We start from the raw sequence: 12,751 nt of genomic DNA on the forward strand, positions 1-12,751 counted from the left end.
TGAATAGCATTTAATGATTTCACAAAATCTGTTCCTCCATAAATTTTAGTATGAATTCTTGGCAGAATATCATATTTCTTGTGCTATTAAACTATTCAGTCTTACTTCAAAACTCATATTCTTTCTTAAGGTTTGTGGAAATATTTCATAACTATCACATTTTACATTATTATTTTCATGGATCAATTTATTTTTAACTTTATAATGACATCTTACATTGAATGCTTTGAAATAATAACATTCACTAAAATCTACAATGCCAACAGATTTGAGAAGTTAATCTTTATCACTTTTGTTAGTCACAATCAGAAATATTGATAATAGAAAATATTTTTAATAATCTTCATTTGGTGTATTATACAGAGACTGAACAGTTTTTAAATTTTATTTATGAAATTTTTATCACTTATCACATCTTTTTATAGCCTTCTTTTTCCCTGTACAAAACACATATACATGTACACACACACACACACACACATGTGCATGCAAGCACACACACACACACACACACACACACACAATGAAATGATGACTTAAGGTTAAAGAACTTAGTGAAATTACTTCTTTAAAGAACATACCTTGAATTTGAAAAACAATAATCACAGACTCTAGTACTATATCCATTGGTGCTAAACCCATCAAAATTGTTCAAAGGTCTATAGAAATATGTATACTCATTTCTTAGTCATTTATCATTCTTCAAAATATAAAAGTGAACATGCTGAGAAAATATAAATTACAAACTTAACATGATAAATAAAAAATATACAAGTTACTCATATTATAAAATCAGTGTGAGAACTCACTGTTGGCACTTTAGGGAAAGACTCATTTTTGGACCAAACAGCCACCATTCCAGACATCTCTGCTGAGATATTTTATAGAAAGACTAATAACACTGGTAATAGCGTTAAACTACTACAAAAGACAGAGACCCTGTGAATAGTGGATAATGAAAGACTATCAATTAGTATGTCAACAACAAGGAGTGTTAAACATGGTCAAAAATCCTGAGGGCCTAAGTGGAAAAAAAGACTTACAAAGTATACTTAGTTTTGTCATGCAGCAGTCTTCAGCAACTGTAGCAGAAGTTGTTTTGTTGAAAAAAAGGGGAGTATGTGCTACATTAGTCTATGAGTAAAATTAGTAAATGACAAACATGTTTAGACATCTTTCAATTAAGAAACATAATATGAATCAATTAAATGGATGCTCTATTTATGAATATCACCACAGGTTCAGTAACAATTCTAGTAACGATTCTAATGGGAAAGCACAATTCAGATCTTCAAATTATGAATATCTATTTCCTTCTAACTTTTGGCTCTACACTCTTCTACTTTTACTTGATTTTTAGACTACAGTTCTCCATTGCAAGATGAATAGTTCGAGACTTATATTCTCTGAAGTTCTAGATCTGGTGATAAAGTGCCTCTTTTTAATCATAGCAAATGACATTTTTAGCTTTGATCATCTCTCTTTGATAGAGGCAGCCATTTTTAAACAAACACTATAAAATGTATAAAATGTCTTAACCAAATCATTCTGTGTGCTTGCTGTTGACTCTGAAGCCAAAGAAAAATGCAACTTCATGTAAACCACATTAATTGGGATAGAAAAACAGATACTTCAAGAAAAATTCTAGTGATGTTTTCAACAAAGAGAGAATAAATATGAATCTGTCAATAAAATGCCACTGAGAATATATTAACAATTCTTTCTGTAGGTTTGAATGTGAACAAAAGACAAAGTAAATTGAAATGTGAAACTGAAGGATATGTACTTCTTAGATTCTTGAGCAGATTTCTGTCTCTGTAGGGGAAAAGAAAAACCTCTTAAGTGGAACAGGAAGCTTCCAGAGGATTGGAGAAAGCATTAGCATTTGCATGAGAGATATGTCCTTTAATATAATCAAGGTAAAGAAAACATAGTAAATCCAGTAAAAATGGTATTGCATGAAAATGAACTTAGAAGTGGGAAATTAGAACTTCCATGTGTAGTAAGGAAAACAATGGGGTGAAGAGTTTGATGTTTAAGGACATGAGGAAAGATCAGCATGGCCTGTTTGAGTAGTGGAGTGAATTGCACCTGGAATATTATGCTTCCCAGGAGCTGTTGAAAGTTCAATTAAGACACTAAATCATGAATTTAAAGTGATTTTCCTCCTGCTTGCCATGTGATTATTTCCCAGAGAACTCCTCCGCTCAGGTGCATGTAGAGGAAAACAAAGACTTTCTTACAGAGTGTAAGAGATTGCCAGTTGCATGCAAGAAAAGACAAAAGAGTAAGAGAGCTTTATGAATGAGTATAATACAATAATGCTGATGACAGAATAAACACTGAATAATATTGGCTACTTGAAGGCAGATATTCACTCAATGAATTGGTGCGTAGATTTATAAATTATATAAATACTTGAAATGATTAGAGAAGAAAACCAGAAAGAAAGAAGTTGTGTTTAGGAAGCAACGGGCTTTGGATAGTAAATTTTGGGATTAGTACATTTTCTGTTGATAAGCAGGTTTAGTGTTTTTTTGTAAATTGTGGCTTAAGATGACAAGATGTTAAAACTAAATATGTGAATGCCAATACACAGACTCCACTGTAATTAGTCACTTGTAAATTTAGATGGTAAAATCCCATAGCATTGTAATAGAAAAAAAACAGTGAGAAATCTGTAAATCTTAGATAAAAAAAGAGGAAATGTTTTGTAGGCTTATAGATCATAAAAACCAGTAAGAGTGAATGAGTGGAGAAAACAGAAACTTTTCCACAGTTCATTTATTAATTAAATTGTTTCTAACAAAGAAATATAAGGTATTGGAAGCAGCTGTGTGAAGCAAGATGAAATCTAAACAGTTTATTTATTCAGAGATTTATGTCATATAGCATACATAGAAACTTCATTTGAGAGGGATGCTAGAAATGTTGCCTATGGGAGGGCCGGGTTTTAGGTCCTGCAAGAAAGAATTTGAAAGGTAGGGATGCAATGCTGGTTATGTACCAAGTGAAGAAAATGAAAAGTCTTGGGATATGAGAAAGAAGTGAAAGATGAAGACAGATGTAAGTACTTATCATTATGAAGTTGATGATAAAGTAGAGCAGAGGATGGCAAATCACAACCCTCTGGACAAGTCCAGCCTGACATCTGTTCTTGTAAATAGACTTGTGACGGGGCAGCTGTGCTTCATCATTTACAAGTTCTCCATTGCTGCTTTTATCCTGCAATGGTGGCGTAACACTTGTTAACCATATAATATTTGAAAGTACTATATTAGGCAATAAGGATTCAGTGATATTTTGTACAAAATTCAGTCTTTATGAAACACAATATTATCATTAACACACTATATTAGCAAATAAATATGTAATATATAAGTTTTTTAATAAATAAAAATAAAGCAACAAAAGATAGACACACTGACAGGAACTACATGAACTACATAATCATTCAACTAAAATAATTTATATAGAGTAGTCAGAGAAGAATTCTTCAGATGATTTTTGAGCAAAAACACAAGTGACAGGAGCACAAAAGTGTACAGAGAGGTGAAAAAATACTGCTCTGAGCAGAAGAGTATAAAGACACTCAGCTAGATGTGAACTGGACATGCTTGTAAATAGATTGATGGCTATAATTTGGATTATATGTTTAAAAATTATTGGAATGTTTTTGGGAAAACAAATATGGGGGATGAATTACGCAAGCAAGTTTAGCTAATGGGCTAAGTAGTGTTGCCCTAGTTCAAAAATTTTCCTGCAATTTTTCAGGCATGACTATATGACATTAAAAGTATTTTTCTGTCCGGCCTCATTGGTGAAAACTGTCTTCCCATTTCAAACTTTTGATTCAAATGGGGTACGTAATCTTATTTTTCCACGTGTACAGATTGCAGGATCACATTTGTTATACAGCCACGTTTATACATAGGGCCATACTACTGTTGTATTCTGCTACCCTTCCTATCCCCCTCTCCCCTCCCCTTCCCTCCCATCACCTCCAATCCTAGCTTTTTCCCCTCTCTTTTCCCCACTTTTACTACTATAGTAAAAGGATTTTTGTATAGTCAGAATTTTTAAATGTAATTACCTCATAATCCAAATGCCATTTAATTAAATTTCTCTGGATTTTATACTAATATATAACAAAATTCCTCCATAAAATTGTCATGACATTTCTCATTTCCTAAAATCTCTCTTTCCTTCTCTATCCCCTGCCGTTAATTAACTTCAGTTTTGTTGGTGGTGGTGTTTTTGTTTTTGTCAAAACAGCAGTAAATGTATCAGGTTTGCCAGTGGCTTCCATCTTGACCAGTCAAAAGTCCAAAACTTTATGTCTGATCTCCCAGGAACATCACTGTCTCCTTTCTGAAATACCTTTTTTTTTTTTTTTTTTTTTAACATGGCTTCCTGACCACTAGAGTATCCTTATTTCCCCCCCTCTTTGATAGCCAGCTCGTCTAGTCTTTTCTTTTCCTTCCTTCCTTTCTTTTTCTATCCTTGCTTCTTCCCCTCCCCCCTCTCTCTCATTCTCTCTCTCTTTCTCTCTTTCCTGAAGATTTTAAACATTTGCTGAGGATTTGTTATTTCCTTAAAGTGAAGACAATCAGTTCAGTCTTTTCTTCATCTACTTGCTTTTGATCAGTTTTAGGCATGAAAAATTCAAACAGGAAAAAAGTACTTAAACAATATTGTCATAATCATTCAACTAAAAATAATTCAAGTACTTAGAATTTAATACAAAGGCAGACACATGTTGGGGCCAGGTTACTATTCTTATCCCACAATATCATATAGAATAAGTTGGACCTAAAATTAAAGAAGCCATAAGAGATAAGCTATTTCCCTGTGCAATATAAAAATATACTTTAGACTAAAGAAGATAAAAATGTAATTCAGTTGATTGATCCTAATATTTCTCTTGATCTTTTAAATAAGTGTGATTAATTAGATAATTTTAATTCCTGAAAAATATAAATAATTACAGTCCTTAAATAATCATTTTGAATACTTAAGCAAATCCTTAGTTTCACATTTTACACCAACATGTAAGCAGTATAAAGTATTATGTACAATATTAAAATTGTATATTAAAATGTTCTTTAAATAATAAATTCAGCATTTATAAGCTATTTTAAAGCATTTTTCATGAAAACCTCCTTATCTGCTATTGTGATAAGATTTACTTTAATTAAAAAACTAAATGATTTTTAAGATCAAATTATTTTGTGAAAAAATGTTATACAGTTATAATTACTAAAATTTGGAAGCATAATATATGAAATTTTAAGCCATAGTTCTATTGAATTTAGAGGACATTTTCACAGGGAAGAAGATGATGGTCATTTATACAGTTGATATTTTCAGAAAAATAATCACTTATTTCAAAATATTTTCATGAGTTTTCTTTAAAGAAAAGTATCATACTGATTAATTGCAGTGTAATAGAAATTGTTATTATAATAGAAATGATACTAGCTTCAAGATAATCTGTTTATACATTTTGTTTCCATAAAGGAAGAGTGACTCTTTAATTGGACTGTGAACAACTAAGAATTTAGTAATGTTAATGATATTTCAGTTTATGAGTATTCAAGAATCCTACTTCTGCCAAACTGTCAGTTTATGTAACTGCCTCATGGCAAAACCAATATTAATGGTTGAAAGTTTTTAATGCCCTAGGGCTCTTTTCGTTTGCTAAGACATGATAATCAGCTAAGCCAGGCTATATGGTTTCACATCTGTCAACTCATGAATGTATCATTCAAATAAGTATCATGAACAGACAGAAGGGTAAGTCCCTTCTGTCTTCAGAGCCTTCTGTCAGGCATTAGAAACTGGCTTGTTATTGGGAAGTGGAAGTTAAATAGAAATCTTATAGAAAAGAAAGGACTTAATGACATGCTTTATTGGAGAAATAAGCATTAGGCTACAACTCCACATATTCTAAAACTTAAATGGTTTCTATGTAAGACATATTCTTTATTTTAAGCTCACTAAGTTTCAAGAAGTAAAATCTGTTGTCCTAATATAAAAAAAAAAAAATGTTGGCCATTAATAGATTGTCTTTTTCCTCATTCTGCTACCTTATACTCTTTCACTTTGTAACTCACAACTTTCTTGCAGATAACACTTTATGCAGACAAAATACATTTATATCTCAATATTATAGTAAAAAATGTATTTTATTTTACTTCTACAGCTAAAGTGTTAGAATTACAACAATCATAGACTTTAAATATATAAATTTATAGCAACTGTTATCTCAAGACTAACAATCATAATATAATTTTAAATCTATTTTAAATAATGAAGTCAAAGCACACTTCGTAATGTTTAATCTTATTTTGAGTACCAATATTTCTGAATTTTTTCCTTCTTCTCTAGCAATGTTTAAATTCCATGCAATATATCCCAAAATATGAGCATATTACTGGGGAGAATTCTATATTTTACTCAAAAATGTTTTGTATAAAAATATAGTACTAATATAATTTTTATTTTATACTAAATAAATATGCTAGTTTCCTTATGAGTTAATGGGCAACTAGTCATTATTTTTTTAAATTTCCTAATAATTAAAATATGGGGTTTTAGATAACAAGGAGGCAAATTATAAAAAATACCTAGTACTTTAACTTTGAAGTAGAATTATCATTTTATAACTTTTAATTAGTGGTGTTTAATTATGGTCATATAAATAATTGCCTATGCATGGCCAAGTTTATAGTATTTTTATAAGTAGAGCCAAAAATTCAATATCTTCCATTTTTACTATATTTACTCAAACAATCTTAAATAAGAGATTGAAACTATTGCTTGATTTGCAACTCTCTACCTGCCAGCAACAGCTGGGCAATCATTCATAACTAACTTTAGTGAGTAGCAAGTTCATGGCCAAGCCAATAATTATAGAATCAAATGAAACATGAATATCCATCCAAGATTTAATTTGGCAGCATAGTTCTTTGAAAAATAAGACTTTCATATATTATTACTACAATCCCTGAATTTAGTATCTTACAAATGTTCCTCCCCAAAGTTAGTAGGAACTGTCACATTCCATTATCATGTTAACATAATAATTTAAAATTGAATTTTGGTAGCAATATGTTCTCTTAAAAAGAACTATTATATATTACTCTGTTGCAATGATATAGTTCTGGTAATTATTTAAAGATAACATTTCAATCTCATCATCTTGATAAAACTGCAAAGTTCTACCTTATTTTTCCTTTTGAATTTTTTTTATGCTTTCCACTTTTAGATATTTTTTTTCAGTTCTGGATTAATTCAAAACAGATATTTTGCATAGAAAATCTTCACATATAAAAAATGGACTTGTCTCACTTTAGAATTCTGTTAAACGAACTGATGTTCATATGGCTTAATTCCAAGAATTCTAATGCTCTCTCGCTTGTATGTGCTATAATTGTTGGTAGCTCTCCCATAATGTGGACTTCTGAAGGAAATCTAGTACTGAAAAAATCACTTTGGACATGTGTAAATTATATTGGTGTCAATTACCTTCCCTAATCAGTATAGATTTTCCATATTATTGCAGTCTTCTTACACTAATCTCTGCATGTGTTAACAATTCCTCATCAGAGATCGTAAATTTTTACCTAGATCACAATAGTAATGATTTACAGATCATCTTTTATTGTAAATATAATGTGAATAGATAATACAATTTTGTAAAATATATCTTGTTCTTTAATATGTATTAGGAACATGCAACTATTTTTTTTCATCTTTACAGAAAAATAGTAACACATTTCCCCATGCTTTATCAATCAGTACTTGTTTCTTTGGAGCAAAAACCTGTGGTAAATATTCCAGGAGGTCTCAAGTATTATTGTAAAAATAACAAGTTGGATGTTATTTTAATATATTTTAAAAGAGAAGTGTTAGAAATACAACAAAGAGCTAATAGCTGTGATAAGCTAAAATAACTGAAGTAGTATTTAAAAAATGAAAAACACAAAAGCAAATTTCTTATATTTCTTTCCAATTCTGGGGTATAATTAATTAGTTTATTCTCTTTCCTGTTTTCTGTGACAAGTTTTTGCTTCATGCTATCAGAAATATGTCATCCCTTTCTTCTTTGATGTGCAACAGGGAGTGGGTTAGTATTCTAACCTAATCAAATCATTTCCGGATTGGATTAGTAGCATATTCAACAAGCAACTACTTTTAATGTTGTCGTCACATTACAGTCTGAGTAAATAAGTTTAAATTAGCAAGATGTGAAATATATTCTTATGATAGATTTTATTCTATTTTAAGTTAATTTAGATTAGTAATATTATATATACAAAGATGATGATATTGTCCAAGATACTTTCCTGATACAAATTCTTAAAGTAAATATGATCAAATGACTTTTGCAACATTAGCAATTTTTTGAAATTATATCAGTATATTCCAAATAGTATTGTTGTGGGGAAGGTCGTTCAGAAAACACAAATCCCAATTTTGTCTAAATTGAAGAGTCTTTATATTTTTTTATGTTTTATGTTTTGTAAATAACATTAATACTTCTTTTATAAGAATATTTTATTCTATCATTCATTCACACTCTAGAAAAATATCAATTTTATGTTAGTTGTGTATCAAGAATAATTCCACTTTAAATACAGTAAGGTATGTGATTCAATTAGTTGCGTATAATATTATTTTTCAAAATGTGTATACAAAATAGCTAATACAGAAAACTATCTGCAAAGCCACCATGTAGGTCACATTCATCCTGTAGAAATGTGCATCATATTGTAAAGTAAAAATTCAAAGAGTAGCTGTTGCATAATTAGAGCAATGGTAACCTTTCCAAAATGCCATTTTTATTTGAGAACATTCCCTGCCTTCTTTTGATAGAAGAAAAGACAAGAAAGCACTTGACAAATCCAGAACTGGACAGAAGAAATTCATAACGGATACAAATATAAGGTAAAATTAAGCATAAAGAAGATGTGTTGTTATAGCACTTTTATATTCCTATCCGATGATATCTCACATATGTTCACATCTCAACTTTGCATTCTTGCTTGAAACCCTGATAGTAATATTTTGAAGATCAATGGAACAGTAACAACCACATTAATAATTTGTTTGTTTACAGAAATCAAATAGATTTTTAAATTAAAAATGTTTTAGGCCAGGCTCTGTGACACACACCTGAAGCCTAGTGGCTCTGGAGGCTGAGGCAGGAGGATCACAAGTTCAAAGCCATCCTCAGCAACTTAATGAGTCCCTAAGCAACTTGGTGAAACCCTGTCTCTAAATAAAAATATTTTTTAAAAGGGGGGATGTTCGGCTCACTGTTTCAGTGCCCTGTGTTCAATCCCTGGTACTAAACAAACAAATAAACAACAACAAAAATGTTTTAGTATTATGATTTAAAGACATGTGAACTTAAAGTGCCATCCTTAGGATTTCCTCAAACGATGTGCAACTTTGACCTTGAATGTTAAAAGAGGCAGACACCATGGTACCTTTGCCCAATTAAGAAATGGTTTTATCAAGGAACTTACAGAGGAAGTTCTATGGCACTCTGACCAAGCCAAACAGTTTTTCATCAATACACCTGCTTCCTAATCATACTTACTGATCTCCCCCAAAACCTGTTTGTTCAGTATCACTTATGAGTATAAGTGAATATAAAGAGCTACCAATAATGATGCATTATATCTTTTTAAATTATTAATAGCATTTCTTAACTTTTCTCACCATAAAAAAGTATGAAGTCATAGATATGTTAATCAGCTTGATATGATCATTCCACAGTGTAAGCATTTATAAATACAATCCTACTATATCTCAGAAATATACATAATTCTCACTTGTCAATCAAAAAGAAAACTTTAAATATTAATCATTGACCTTTCTGTTTGACCTGTTCAATACTTCTCTAACTTATATTATTGCCGAATTTCTGTTATTCCATTACTGTAAGTTCTAGAGATTCATTTTATGTTTGTAATGTCTTTATTTTATTTGGTGAAAAATGTATTTAAACTCATCCCTCAAGTAATCAGTTTCACATGTATTATCTTTATGTTCATTATCTTGGTGAATTCATAATATACTTTTTAAAATTTTTTGAGTGCTCTGTTTTATTTCTGCACTATATAAACATCTTGTTTTCTACCTACCTTCTTTTCACTGTATAATTATTTTTTCAATTTTATTGATTCTTAATTCACATAAATAAATATTTTTATTACTTTTGAAAGGATGTGAAATATTTATCTTGAAATCTTGAATTTGTTAACAGGCTTTAAAAATAAACAGCTGATATCTTTAATCATGAAGTTGCAAAATTACCAATTTTCCTGTAGTCTACCTATTCTATGATTGAGATTTTTCATTCTGATTTCATATAGTTGACAAACCTGGGCGCTCTTGTTTTCTTAAAGATAATTTTTAGAGGGAGAGAGAGAATTTTTATTTTTTATTTTTTTAGTTTTCGGTGGACACAACATCTTTGTTTAAGCCACATCCCCAGTCCAAACATAATTTTTAATTGACCTATATTTAATGCTCTAATGTTCTTGAAAAACATGCATTTCATCATATTTTCTTATTAATTGGTTCATGCAAAACACTTAGCCCATCTTGAATATGCTATAATAAAATTTCCTTTCTGATCAAAAATAAAATAGGTTTGACTTTGATACCAGAAATTTTACTCTTTTCTAACTGAATTTTAATTTAAATTTATTGTTTTTATTGATATTTTTGTGATATCTATTTCTATCTTTATCAGTTTTTATGAAACATTTAAAATTAAGCTTACTTCATTTTAAATTGATGATGTTTTGATCATGTCTATATTGTATGATGTTTAAATGTTTGAACATTAACTATTTTCTCAAAATTTTAGCATTTCTTTTTTTATGAAAATATTCAAAATCCTTTTTTCTACCTCTTGGAAATATACAGTATATAATTGTTATATGCAGTCAAGCTACTATGCAATAGCATACTGGTATTTCTTACTCCTGTGACTCTTTATTGTTTCAATGAAAATGTGGCTAAAATTCCTTTAATAATTGGACCTGCATTTCTCATAATTCTTTCTTCTAAGAATATTTTATTTATAGATACATTCGAATCACCTGGGGACCTCCAGAAAACACTCAGGCTTTATATCAAAACTTGACTAACTGAATCAGAGTATCTTGGAAGATTACTTCAGCCATACACATGAATAAAAAGTAAACAAAAATATGCCCTTTCAATTGATGCTTTACATTTTAATTTGAATGTTATGTGCACAGTACAATGTAATACTTCCAGATGTTTTTTTATAATTACATAACTATAAATATAGCAAGTAAATATCCTTATATAGTCAGCACCCAGTCTCTGACGTTTTCACCATCAGAAAAGCCTGCTTCAGTCAAATTAATTCTACTAACCATCTAGAATAGTAGCTGTTCTTCTCATTTATCTATAACTAGAGTTTGATTTTGCTTGCTTTTGAATAGCTGATGGTTACAATCATACATTTACTGTTTAGTGTAGCCCTTTTTCTATCTTTTATGTGGATCTATCCATGAAGTTACATTTAATGGTAGTTTGTTATTTTCTTATAAAGTTTAGTCTTCCATTTTATTTTATTATTCTTAATCAATTGATTCTACTTATAAAATTACAAAATGGTTTCTGCATGTCTTTGGTGGACGTAGTGCTTCTTTCTGTTATTCTGCCTTTATTTTGTGTAATGAGGATTCAAGTGATTTTCTCTCTTTTATTGGGGTATTTGACCACTTATTCTTGGCTTCTATGATTAATTTATGTAATCCAGGTATGAATCTGGACTTATATTTTCAGTCATGTAATAATACTTTTGAATGATCAAAATTTTCAGTACTGATGAAGTGAAAATTACAACTTTTTATAGTTTTTTTGAATTTTGTCAGTAAATTTATGTTTACTTGAATGTCATGAAATATTATATATTTTTAAATTTTATATTTTTATTCCCTAGAAGTTTTATTATTTTATATTTGTTAGATCTTTGATCCAGATCAAATTAATTTTTTAAATGTGTAAAAACATGTATCTGTATTCTCTATTACTATAATTAATTAATCACTAATTCCTCATTGTGCCATTTTCACACTTTTTATATACTTCAAAGTAATTCTTGATATTGGAAGTAAAGTGAACTAATATTGTTTTTTTATCAACATTTTCTTATGTATTATAGTTGATTTATATTTGTATTTGAGATTAAGAATCACATAGTCAATTTCCAAAAATACTGGAATTTTAATTAGGATTGCATTTAATAAATTTGTGGATAACATGTTTCTAAAAGTGTTTAGTTTTCTGATTCATCATCATGATATATTTCTTCACTTATTTATGAATCTTTATGTGTATTTTGTCAATGTTTTATAGGTTTTAATGCAAAATTCTAAATCCTTTTCAAAATTATTCAAACACAGTTGAGTTTTTTTTATATATTGTGAATGGTAGACAAATAGAGGAGCTAAGAAAAAGCTGCACAAATTATGATACTGATCTGGACACAAAGATAGAAAAGCCAAAAAAGAAAAAACAAAAACAAAAACATATTTCCATAAAATAAAACACTGGTTAGAATTTTAGGGAGAATTGGGCATGTGGATTTTTCATATATACACACATATTATTAATATGTCAATATTATTAAGTAAAATATGTAAAATGTTATTTCATCCACTTGTAGTTTCTACCTTTCTGTTAGAAAATTTAT

This window comes from Callospermophilus lateralis, chromosome 8 (genome assembly GCF_048772815.1).
Source record: "Callospermophilus lateralis isolate mCalLat2 chromosome 8, mCalLat2.hap1, whole genome shotgun sequence".
Lineage (NCBI taxonomy): Eukaryota > Metazoa > Chordata > Mammalia > Rodentia > Sciuridae > Callospermophilus > Callospermophilus lateralis.